The sequence below is a fragment of the Lonchura striata genome, chromosome 10 (genome assembly GCF_050655825.1).
Source record: "Lonchura striata isolate lonStrDom1 chromosome 10, ASM5065582v1, whole genome shotgun sequence".
In the NCBI taxonomy this organism is placed as follows: domain Eukaryota; kingdom Metazoa; phylum Chordata; class Aves; order Passeriformes; family Estrildidae; genus Lonchura; species Lonchura striata.
Window position 1 is genome coordinate 12,468,201 of NC_140712.1, and position 13,115 is coordinate 12,481,315.

Genomic DNA, 13,115 nt, shown 5'->3' on the forward strand with positions numbered 1-13,115 from the left:
TTAAGAAAAGCTTACAGGCTCTAAATCCTATTAATGTTTTTGACAAATGACAAGGGATGCGAGAAGAATATACATAAATGTGGCTTGAAGGGGTGAGGAAGACCTTGGAAACAGGTGAAACTCTGCCTCTGGAAACACTGAAGCAAGGCTTGGTTTGATTTTGGGCTCTGAACATCATTGCAAGGATAAAGTTAACTTTGACAAACTCCCAGATCTTTAGATATCTCTAATTTACCTTCCTTCTGTGACCTATTAGATCTGAATTTGTTTGGCACATGTCTAGTACTGGTTGGTATTGAGAAGCACTCTGTGGCCTGTAGGTTGTTGCCTGTTTGACTAAGATTGCACAAGTTAGACTTGAAAGGCAAACTTAGGTCATCTGGTTTATACATAACAAATAGACTTTATCCAGGCTCTCTGTTATTACTTCAGTTTCAAGAAAAAGGGCTTTTGTTGTGGACATATGGGGTTTTGAGGAGGTAGTTATTGTCAGTGTAAAATACAAAATTGGCAGAAGTTTTACATAATTAGCAGAAATATGAAGATTTCTGTGTTTGAAACTCATAATTTTACCTTTTGAGCTGAAAGCATATACCTGAGAAGTCTTACAATTAATATTTGGTAAAAGCCACCTTGTCTTTTTTCTGGGACCTGCTGTATCACTTCTGGGAGAAAAACAAAAGGAGAAGGCTGACCCATACAGATGCCCTCAAGGGTGGGGGAGATGCTAAGAGGACTGTGTTTGAAACCAAACAGAAAATTGAAGGGTTGAAAGAAAAATGTTTTTGGAAGTTTTGCGGGAGGAAGAAGGGTAAGCCCATGTGCTTGGAGATAAAAAGGGCTGAAATAAAGGAGAGGAGAGAAACAGTAAGAATGTGGCAAGAAGAATTTTATCTACTCCTCACCAAGCCTGGAGTTAAAAGATGTAAAGGTAAGAGGCAGCTGCAAGCAGGGAGCTGGCAAGTACTGTGAAGGAGGACGTGGCAAGGAGTTGGTGCCACTGTAGAGCTGGCTGGCACTGTTTGGGAAATCTTGCTGAGAAGAGGGAAAGGGGGAAGCCCCATGGCAGGGCTGGAGATGCAGTAAATTCTGGGCTGTTGAATGCTACTTTGGTGAAAGAATGTACATTCCCAAGTCTAGGTGAAATTCTGAGGGAAGAGGAGAGGTTGTCACCACCCTCCCCTATCCTTATGAGAGGGAAAATGGAGTAAAATGGCAAACCTGGTTTTCATGATGGTTTCTTTCTCTACTTCATTTCAAGTCTGGATAGTCTGCCTTACTTGGGAAGGGGCCAGGGATTGCATTGGCTTCTTTCTGTTCTTAGTCATAAGTCTGTTTATTCAAACTTCTTTGTTTTTGCTTAGTACTCCCAACATCCCTGAAGAGTCTTTTTGTATCTGTGAAAATGCAAAGTGAATCAAATTTGTGTGAGCCATCAAACATGTTGTCCTCTTGTAGCTTTCATGTGGAAATTTCTGCTTACTCTTCTTTTTGTACTCAAAATACTACTACAGGGCTATAGAATACTGTAAAAATATGTTATGCAACTATATGCACTCTTTTATTACAACAAATAAAAGTTGAAATCTGACGTGACTGTTACTACTGAATTCTCAAAACTTTTTGAGGCAATGTTAAGTACTGCTGTTATCAATGTATTTTAACAGAGCTGGAAGAACAAAGGTATAACCTAACTTAAGAGGGCCACAGCAAAGTCTGCCCAGGAAATCCTGGCTCACAGTTCTGATTAGAGGGGTTTTTCTCCTAAGACACCATTGGAATGGTTGCTTCACTTTTGAAGATGGTCAGATATGTGTCAGAGTTGAAACAATGCTTTTCTGAAACTGTATTTTTGGTAAATCTTTCCTCTTTCTAATGAAACTCTATTTTAGGTACTATTAATTCAGCCTCTCCAGATGCTACCTCTTCTCATGTCTTTGTGATGTATTGGCTGGGAAGCAGAATTACTGTAACTGAAGTGCTTACACTCTTATTCTACATACTCTGAAAAATTACTCTGATGGTTTTGTTTATTTGCAGAGATAACTTCAAGAGAAATTTTTGCTGAAATTATGACTGAATTATTTGTGGATACAAAGTGTTGGACTCTCTTTTTAGACCTGATCCAAAAGCTAATACTCTGCATTTTTTTTCCTAGGTACGGGTGACACTTTGCCTTACTGCATTACACTTAAGTTACTAGATCTGATTAAATGTTTTAAAATTAGCATTTTATCAGAAAATATGTTTTACCAGAAAACTACACAACAGTGAAGTGTTATCACCCTAGGCTGCGTGTGTATTTCCAGACCATATTTGTATTAAGTGATTGAGCACAGGTTCTCAATATTGCCTTTCACACTTTGTTATTCAAATTTTTGACCATGTTAAGGGCTTTTCTTGCCAAATATGCAGAGTGAGAGAGGACTGGGGGAAACAGAATTGTTTTTAGTCTTTGAGATTGAAAGGGAGTTCAGCTGCTAGGCTGAGCTTTCAAAGTAGAGCATTAGGGGGAGAGGTACAGTGGATGGTAAAAGCCTTTCAAGAGAAAGTTTCAAACAAAATTTTTTCCATGAAAACTGCTTTGAAGAGTGCAAAGTATGCTTAAAGAGAAATTGTAAATGAGTTTTACTCATGGCTCAGGCTTGTTCCTAAAACTACTGCAGGAGCTGGAATATGGTAAAAAGACAAAAATTCTGAAAGCTCTTCTAAAAAGGGCAATTAAAACTTAAAAGCAATGTACAGCACAAATAAGTTTAAGTTCACTACAATAAAACAGTAGAGATGCAGCCTAACAACAGGTTTTTAATGTATTAGAACAGATAACACATACAGGCATGTGCCTGTTTTAGTTTTGTGTTCTCTCTGTGGTGTGGTGGCGATCTCAGCGTCACCAAAGACTAGTGACCAGTAATGAATGTGTCGTACTCCAGATCCCTCCAGGGTTCTGATTCAATCTTTTGAGTTATAGGATCAGGACAAAATGAACTATTTTTCAGGCTTGTAAATATGTGACAAATGACAGTGCAGGAACTATTGATTCCAATCACACTGATACAATGTTTCATAGTCAGGACAGACCCGCTTTACAAATTACTTGCAAGTTGAAGAGCAAAGCCATACATAACATGCTTCAAACCATATCAATCTTCTAGGGTGTTTCTGTCACTAGTTGCCTTCAGATTTGAATAAAGTGCCCAAAATTGAAATGTATGCTTTAAATATTTTTCTGGATTAAGTCAGTTCTTGGACTTGAAGTAGAGTCAGAGAGTGAGACTTGGGCTCCTGACGCAGGATTGGGGCTCATGCACAGCAGCGAGCACATGCTGTCATTTATCTAACGCTGACAATGTTTAAATAGCCTGTAAATGTGAATAATGGGCTCTCCCCTCTGTAGAGATTGTTGCTGCACTTATTGCAGTACAAGAAACACCTGAAGATGAGTCTAGGACATGTCAGCTGACTCTAAGAAGCAAGTTAAATTTTTGGGGAATTTCTTTAAACAGTGGGCACGATTAGAAAATGTGATTGAGTTTTCTTTCTGCTTCTAAAGCTGAGATTATAATGGGATGCAATTGTGGTAAAACACTTGATTATGAATATTTAAGATTGCAGGCTGATAGATTATTGTTACCAGCTAGGTAGAAGAGTCAATAATGAACAAAGAAAAACTCATGTTGCATGCACATGTTGAATGCTCAATGTTCTCCTGGGAGATGCTCAGAGGAGCCAACTGCAAGTTAGTAATGTTAGTTCATGTTTTAATAAAAGCTGCCTGGATGCAGTGGTAATGAAGGAAATATATAACCTGTACCAAATGGAAAAAACACCTCTAGTCCAGTGCCTGTTGTATAAAAATAGGTTTCTTGGTGGCTGTTATTTGTTACAGCTAGGGACCTACACTATTGATAATGCTTGAAATCTCCCTCTGCTGTTCAGCAAAGTCAAATGAAACCTGAAAATAGAATGCTTATTTTAGGTGGGGATAAAATTACTGGAAGTTTATGAAAGTTACAAAATTTGATTAACTGGTAATAAATGGCTTACAATATTTTTTAGTGGGACATGAATAAATAGCTTCACTTGAGGACAGCCCTTGATCAATAGTAGTCATCTTCATATGTGCAGCAGGAAAGAAATGAAAAGAAATATCCATGTTTCTAATGAATTATCATTGTGCACTCTTGGTTACAGAAAGGGATACATTAATTTGAGATATGTAAGCATTATTTTTGTTTCCCAGCTCACTACTATTATCCAGAATTCAGTCCTGGCTCACCATACTTATCACACACCTTAAAGGAGCCTTGTGTGATGATTTATTATAGGCCTTTTTCCCTGCTGCTTCAAGGAATAAGCCATCTGTGTACCATAAAGGTATTATAAAAAGCTTTACAGTGTTGTCTGTGAGGCAGATCTGGGCAGTCAGTACAAAGAGAAGCTCTTGTTTTAGAGGGTACTTCTATCACTATGAGCTCTCTGGACCAGCTGGGATTCAGTTCCCTCCTTTGCTTTGTTTGCTTTCCCCTCCTTATTTCTAATCTATTTTTCTTCTCTGTTAAAGTGTGATAAACCAAAAAGCAAGAGAGATTAGAGAAACAGTAATGCTACAACCAATCTCTCATTAGAAAGTCAAGCTTCTGGCAGGGCTGTAATTAATTAGTGTTTTGTCTGACCACATAACTATATCAAACCTTATTATTGGCTCAGTCCACTCAAGCCAGGTCAAGCTTCAACTGCTGACCTCACTAAGTGAAATCTTGGTCAGGAAGCTATTTTAACTGCAGCATGCTTCTAAATCTAGGCTGTAGTTGTCTGCATTTGACTGTGCAGGCTGCAGTTTTAGCCCAGTCAATGCACAGAAAATTCAGTTTTGCCAAGTCAAGCCAGGCTTGCAGTTTCCCAAGTGAATTTTTCCTAAAGCTGGAATCCATTTTTTTGCTGCTTCACTTGGTTGATCAATGGGTCTCATTCAATGATAATATTGACTCAAACTATCTCAGAATGTCAGATGAACTTCATATCTCTCTGGCTTACAGAAGGCAATGGTAATCATCTGCACTTCATAGGCCAACAGCATGAAATTAATAGAGATTTTATTTACTCCTTTCCCAAATCTGCAGGAGGATGCTGCTTCAGTGCTTTGTCAAGGGTTTGAGGAAATATTTAATTGCAACTCTTTCTGTCTTCTGTTACTCCTGGAACCCTATGCTTGCTGTTCCCTAAGTGCCTAGGATCACAATTTCTGTCTCAGTATTGAAAAATAAATCATTTTAGTGTTGTCTACAGCAATTGGTTTTTAATCTGTTGCAGCATGAGATTTTGTGTTGGCATCCACACTTTGAAAAGGGACATTAACTTATGTCTTCTTATTTCAAGAAGCCAAGTGAAAATGCAGTAGGATGTTCCAAATCCTCTTTACAGAGCACCAGTGTGGCTTAGAGCAAACCTCAGAAAAACTCAAGTTCAAATATCACAGGTCCTTATTGTTATCTTGGTCAATTCATATTCAAATTCTGCGTTGTTATGGTAATCTTTATTTGATGTTAGCTCGTAAAAAAAGTTAAAGTATGAGAATAACTTTTTTACTCCTCTTTCCTATGAGTTGTCCCTGGAAGTTTGACATTTCTGAGTTTCTTTGCCTTTGAATGATACAGTACACAGGGTCATTGTACTGATGCAAAGGTGTAAAAAACCAGAAAATTCCTTATTGCTCCCTTAGTATCTCCAGCGGTGTTGCTGCTGATGAAAAAAAAAACCAGCTGCTGTGGCAGCTCCATAAGAAAAGGGATAGACTTGGCTACAGTTTCTCACACTGTGTCTGTAATTTTAGCTGATGCTATGGCAGAGTTCACACTATGTGTAAACCTGAAGAAAAAATGTTTCCAGTATTTCTGTGGGAAACCTGTGGGAGAGGGAAACAGACCAGCATTATGACCTTCAGCTTAATGTTCTCAGAAATACATACTGAGTCCAGCAGAGAACTTTCAGGAAAAAAAACATTTCCACCTCTTTCTACTTGTAGTCTACAGAGGTGTCTTTGCTGGAAATATTGCTATCAAAAGGCTCTGTGTGAGTTAATGTGCAAGGCTTCCTTGAGTAAAGCACTTTCTGAAATGGTCATCCAGTGTGTATGACTGAGAACTGAATTCTCAATGAATATAAATTTATTTCAAATTTTTAAGTGAGCTTTATTGATCTTAGAATCATAAAATGGCTCAGGTAGAAAGGGGCCTCTGGAGATGCTCTTGTCCAATCACCCTTCTCAGGCAAGGCCATCTAGAGCCAGCTTCCCAGGACAGTGTCCAGGTGGTTTTGAAATATCTCCATGAATAGGGATCCCATAACCCCCCATGAGCAATCTGTGCCAGTGTTTGGTCACCCTCACAGTAAAAAAGTATTTTCTGATGTTCATACAGAACCTCCTGAGTTTGTTTTTGTCCATTGCCTCATGTCCTGTCACTGGGCACCACTGGAAAGAGCCTGGCTCAGTCCTGCTTGCACAGTCCCTTCTGGTATTTATATTTATTGATAAGATCCCCCAGCCCTCCCTTTCTTTAGGTTAAGCAGCCCCAAATCTCTCAGCCTTTCCTTAGAAAAGAGGTCCTGGCCTCTTTAATCACTTTCATGGCCCCTTGTTGGACTATCTCCAATGTATCCATGTCTCTTTGCAGTATAAGATCTGTGTCTACACCCCAAATCTGGGCTTCCAGCCTGCCACCTCCTTTCTTTGTAACAACCAATAAAACTGTAGGGAAATTGGTACATGTCTCTCCTACAACATCCCATTCCCGACTGTCATGCTCTGTGCCATGTGGACAGTTACTTGCTACACTTAAGAAGCTAATAAAGAACCTTTAATCTGTAAACTTTTCATTAAACTCGTAGCATTAAAATGAGAATCCAACTTTTTCTATCCTTTAGAATGTGCGATTACAGCCTTGATGCAGCCATATTAAGGAAGGGAAGATTAGGGGTGCTCAGCAGTGGCACCCAGACTGGACTGCTGGTGAGAAGGGATTATGTCCTGGCAGGGCTTTTTCACAGTCCTGGAAGGGATATCTGCTGTCTCTGAGCTGACACAATTGCAAGGCTGCTCCATCTGCATCCAAACCTCGGGAGTAGCAGATGGCTGACTGCTGTTATTAAACTGCATCTTTCCCTGAAGAATTAAGGTTGTCCAAGTGTAATAACCTTTCCTTTTTATCTCAGAATTCTTCTTAAACAACAGTTAAGAGGGTGAAAGCTGCTGATAAGACATTATCCCTTCATCTTGGCTACTTATTTAGATGATTTGTGAAGTTTATATGATGTAGACAAAGAAAAATTATAATATTTACTCAACATCAAAATTTAAGGAGAAGCAAGGAAAAATATCTGTTCAGTTTAAATGGGGATCAAGTGGACTGCATGAATAAAACTCTTGTGTGTAGTCTTTCTATAATTATTAAGAAGGGAACATGTAATGCTTATTACCACTTTGGTGCTGCCAGGATTTTACAGCATCACTAAATGATCCTCTCATAACCTCTAGCTCTTTAGCATTTTTCCCCACTCAGAAGGAACATTCTTTATTATCCATGAAAACGTAAAAAATTATTTCATTTAAAATTGAATATGTACATCCTCAGGTGTTCTGCTATATTTCATTAATACTGAATAATGTCATCCTTCTAACTGATAAAATCCATTTCTAATGGAGCAATATTTTTGAAAGGTGTAATAAAGTGGCCTTTGAAGTGTCCACTACTTGTAAATTCATTAGATATTGCTTTAATTTTAATGGCATGAAGTCAGTAATACTTTTTTGCTAATTCACTGAATACTTTTCTACTGAAAAAAAAAATTAATCTAACATTCTCAAAATTCACATCTGTTTTTCAATTTAGTATTCCGCAGTATTGTATATATTGCTGTTTTATTCAGTGCTTAATGCCAGCTCATGTGCATGATTTTGCACAAATAGATAATGTGCCGTTACTAATAGTCCAGTTTTTAAACCATATCAAGCCACTTCTCCCAGCATGAAACAAATTAACTATTGGGGATCTAAACCAGAAATCATTGATAGATCATAGTCAGGTCTTCAGGGTTAGCTTGAATCATAGTGCTGGGGGTGAAAGGTCAGAACTTCAAATACTTCCCAATTCGTTATTTCCTTTCTTAATAACATTCGCTTAGGTACAGCTGTTACTAGTTCCAGGTCCAAATGCGTGGCCTTTGTGAAAGATAAGATTTCATTCAGGAATACCTGGGTGCAGTGTCTCAACTTTGGGGCTGAAGCACTTGAATGATCAAACCCGTTGCCAAGTCACTTGTACTCGCCACTCACACACAGCCCCCGGTGCACCAGCACATGCATCAAATCCTGAGTGGGGCAGGGTAGAATAGGAAAAGCTCCCTTTACCCTTTGGTAATGAGCTGTTTTATGTCTATTGGAAAAAAAATAGCTGAAAATTGAAAGAGTTAAAATGGATCTTTGGCTGAAGGGAGTTTTCTCATCCCATTCATGGGGGTTTCAATGAACATCTCTCTACACAGGAATAGGACCCATGTCTGTGTTAGTACATGAGGCCTTGCAGAGGTCTTTTCTTTGAAGGCATGTCCAGGAGTAGAAAATATATAAGCCAAGTCCAATTATCCCTTCCTGTCAGAATGGGTCCTCACAGGGCCAATCCAGTTGGTGTATTTGGACCAATTCCCTGGATCATCTGGTGGTTTATGCAGTTGCAGAGCCCAGCAGCCTGGTGGGTGTGCTGGGGGCTGCCTTGCCTGTTCTCACAGAGATGATGTCTTCGAGATCTGCTCTCGTGAGCACCTTCTCTTGAGGGACAGACCCTGTGTGTGGCTTTTTGCCTCAGCACAGCTTGCCAGAAGCAGTGTGTTGAAACACTTTTGTCTTGGAGACAAGTGTCATTTTTAGGGTATTCTCCCAAGAAAAGGTAGGTGCTGAGAGTTGCCTTCAGGAAGCAAGGCTGGTTTAGTCTCTTAAAATAGTATGGCGTCATTTGCCTTTGTCAATGTTCTTAGAACCTTAATTTAAGCAGTAGTTTACAAATGGCTGGAATTAAATGTCAAGTGAAATTTCAAAATCTGGGTAACATTAACTTTAAAAAGAAGCTCTCCTTTCCTATTCCAGGTAAACAATTAGTGGCTGGCCTTCTCTGATTTTGTTTTTCTCTCAAGTGGTTTTATTTCTCCCAGTTTTTTTGTTTTTTTTTTTTTATTTTATTTTATTTTAATTTTTTCCTCTTCTGACTGATAGGAAATGTATCATGGTGGATTTTTTGGTGGTTTTTGTTGGTTTGTTTTTGTGGGTTTTTTTTGGGTTTTTTTTAAAGCTGTGGTACTTTTGGGGTTTATTTCATCTTGCTCATTTCACTCTCAATCCACCAGTCCTCAAAGTAGAAAGTCGAACTCCCCTGTGGTTCAGTGCTCCCCTTGAGTGCAAGTTTATTGCTTCCTCATTATGAAACTTTTGGGGTTATCTCTACTTAGGTAACAGATGAAAGCACACCTGGGTCCTGGCTGCAGCTTCCACCTGGAAATTCACTGGTGCCAACAAAACATTACTTTCCCATGAGATATAACACTTTATTTACTTTCCCAAAAAGGACTTGCAGTTCTGTCATTGAGTTTGTCTACTAAAAAAATATAGTTTCCTGTTAATCTTGGCTGCCTCTTGCTGCTTCTATTTAATGTCCAGATATGTTTTTAGTTCCTAAGAACTGTGTTAATCAGTTTAATGAACTGTATGTATTCGTTCTTCAGCACACTGAAAGAACAAAATATGTACCCAAGTGAAAACAACTACTACCATACATTACAAATGAATTTTTTGAGAAAAGTTGTAATTTTTTTCCTCTTTACTGAAGACTTCATTCATTAAGTGTTGTCTTTTTCTTTGTCAGATACACGTTTATGTGATCAGCTGAATGGATAAGTCCATGTCTGTTTCTATCTCTGAATTTTTTTTTGCCTAGCATGGCACCCAGACTACTCTTGCTTTACAGTCCAACATTAATTCCAGGGAGCAGATAACATTGTTTACTTGTCATGGTGCTATAATACTTCCATTGTTTCTTCTCTTGTTTAATATATTACTCTAGAGAGACAGTGAATGTAATTTGCTTCTAGCTTTTCTAAGCAGAAACATATGAAGTGTCATTGGTCAGTGGTAGTAGTAGGAATGTTCACAGCTTCATAACTAAAAGTTGTGTAATTTGAAAGAGAACAGAAGACTATTGAAACATATGGTGGGTCATTGTGATTGACCTTAAAAGCATCCAAAATTATTTCAGGGCCAAAACTTAATTGATAAAGTCAGTTTCTCTCTAGAATAAGTTCATTTCTGTCACTGTCAGGAGGTAATCTGTGTGCATCTGAATTGTTATTAGTGCTTCCAGGTTTAAAACTTTGGATGCACATTGTGCTCTCAAGCTGAAACTTGGGATGCGACATTGCATTGCACGCAAGCAGAGCTGAGGTCAACAGAGAAACAGCAAAGCCCATGAGCACATGACCAGTGCAAACTGAAACACAAACATGCTTGATTTGTCTATAAACTGTTCACACTTCTTCACTAGGAAGAAAAATCCTAATCATAGCATTATTTATATAAGTACCAAACATATTCAAGATTTATCCTCCAACATTCATTGGTTGTTAAGTCTCTTCAATTCTGACTTCTACAATCTGCAGTATTCCGTTTGATTCAACTTCAGAGGAAAAATTGGGTAGAACAATATTAGGAATGAAGTCTAATGCTCATTAAGTAGAAATTAGGAAATTAAGTTGCTTAAATTATTTAAAATTGAGGTTAAACAAATATGTAAGTTGAAACTTCTGTCACCACAAATCCTCCTTCTGCATGACAGCAAAAGGTCTGTGATACTGTGGAAGAAATATCCGGTTTGAAAATTAAACCTTGAAAACAAATTAGTGGAGAAGTTAAAGCTACATAATATTTCCATAAATTTTGTCTGTAAATACACACTAGTGCAAAGACTCTAAAGGAGTCTTTCCATTCATTCATTTATAATGGGATTATTCTAGTATATACACTATTGAAGGGATTTTCCATACATCAGCTGCTATTGTATGACCATACTTAATTGGGTCTAAATGCTTACATCAGCTACCTCTTATGTGAAATTAATTTTTGGAACATATGCTGTTGTATTTATACCATTGTTGTTTCATGCTAGATTAATTCTTCAAGGGTTATAATCACATGACACTTATCATTTTAATTATGCCTCTTTAGTTGCAACATATGACAGCTTTTGACTTCTCACCCTCTCCTTCTACGTGTGACAGATAAAATTATTAATAAATGCCTGTTTATTATGTAGTTATGCTGTACATGTCCACAGGGTGTAGGCTGGCCTCATGTATTTTACCCAGAGTACAGTGTCAGCAGAGCCTTTGTGGTTTGCTAATGAGCTAAATCCTGCTAACACCACACACACTCTAAACTGCCAAAAGCCCTTTACACATTCAAACACATACAAAGACTCAGCTGGGTCTTTTGTATAAAAGATTAGCTCTTTATTCCAATTAAAGATGAGCTGGTCTGACTTGGTCCAAACAATTAAGAACTGGAAGTAATGAGGAAAATGATGAGCAAGGTGGATAGCAACCTTCAACCTTTGGATAGTAAGAGATCTTTTTGCAGGTTTTTGAACTTGGTGTGGACTAAAGTTGTGTTCTTGAGAATACTTCCTCATGTTGATTTCAGATGTCATTTGTCAGACATGCCAATTTTGGCAAGTCTTATTTCTAGCAAGGAGGTAGATTTGGCTGATGGAAAGGGAAATGCTCTGGGATGATTTAGTGTACTTAAAACTTAATAATTTCTCTATACCATAACTTCCTACTGAGATCTGTTAGTAATTTCAAGGCATTTTGGCTTTAAAGAAAAGTTTGAAACTGTTGCATTTAGAAATTTCTGGACAAATTTACTTGTGCTATTTTGTCTTTTGCTTTAATTTCCTGTGTCTCATTACTCTGAAATACCCAAAACTAGTGAAGTGCATGTTTTGTGGAACTGTTGTCAGCTAAGACTGGCCAAGTCACAGACAAGGGACTGCACTATGTGCAGTGAGAATGGCTAGCACAGACACAGTGCTGCTCAATATGTGGAAAAAATGAAAGGCCTTTTCAACACAATTATCTGATTGGTGACTGGTGATAGCTTTTCACGCAGATATATAATTCACATATTTTTAAGTGCATATAGATAAGTAGTGCTGCTTTCAAACATCATTTGATTCCTGCCTGATCCCATGGGACCTTTATGAACTCCTGTGTCTGAACTTTATTGCAAGCAACACGCAGTTGTATGCCAGGGCCTCCAGGAGCAAATTTGTAGTCTAAAATGAATATAATTTTTTTATGATCTATTTAGACACCCCTGACCTGTGTAGGCAGAGATCCACCCTGGCCCTGTTTGCTCTCAGTTTGTCTGGGCCATTGATCCTTAATGCCTGTGTCTACCTGCCTTCCAGCTGGGTGGGGTGGCACGGGCTTGGGTTGGGGGTGCAATGACATTCCCTAATGACCTTTTGTTAGCAGACAATGTCATCAAGTTTTAATAGCACAAAGTAGGAAAACTATATGGTAATTATTTCTTCACTCATTTAAAATAAATACCTAAATTAACAGAAGGTGTTGTAAAAGCTACTTGGGCAAGATACTGTTTCTTGTTAAAGCAAATAAAGTAATTTTTCTGTCATATATGTGTATTAATACAGTTCATCACAGAGACTGAACAAATTATTCTCATGTGCATTACATAGTCTTTTAAAAAGCATAGGTATTGACAGAAAATTCTACGCAATATTATGTGATTTGTCAACCTTATGAAAAAAGATATCTTGTGACTTAAACACTACTGTCAGGGAGCCAGTCATTAATTGTCTCAAAATATAGAGCAAGGTCTGTTTGTTATTTTTTAAAACCTGAGCCAACTACTTTTCTAGTTAAATGTGATTTAATAAGATGAAAGAAAGCAAAACTTGTGCTAGTGTTACATCTTCTAGTGTTACTTGTGAGTGGAGTTACTGACTGGAAGGGAAGGAGCTCATGTACACTACTAGTATTTGAATCTGATA

At 38.0% G+C, this 13,115-nt stretch overlaps 1 protein-coding gene across 5 annotated transcripts in view; it reads left to right on the forward strand.

The window, feature by feature from the left end:
* The window catches only part of WDR72 (WD repeat domain 72), a 209,292-nt gene that overhangs the window by 139,596 nt on the left and 56,581 nt on the right, over positions 1–13,115 (forward strand). For all 5 annotated transcript variants that reach the window (XR_014957601.1, XM_085588730.1, XM_085588728.1 and 2 more), the window contains one exon: positions 1–13,115. This exon is cut by the window's left edge; it is cut by the window's right edge and continues 56,581 nt beyond it. The gene's annotated coding sequence lies outside the window, so the exon portion shown is untranslated.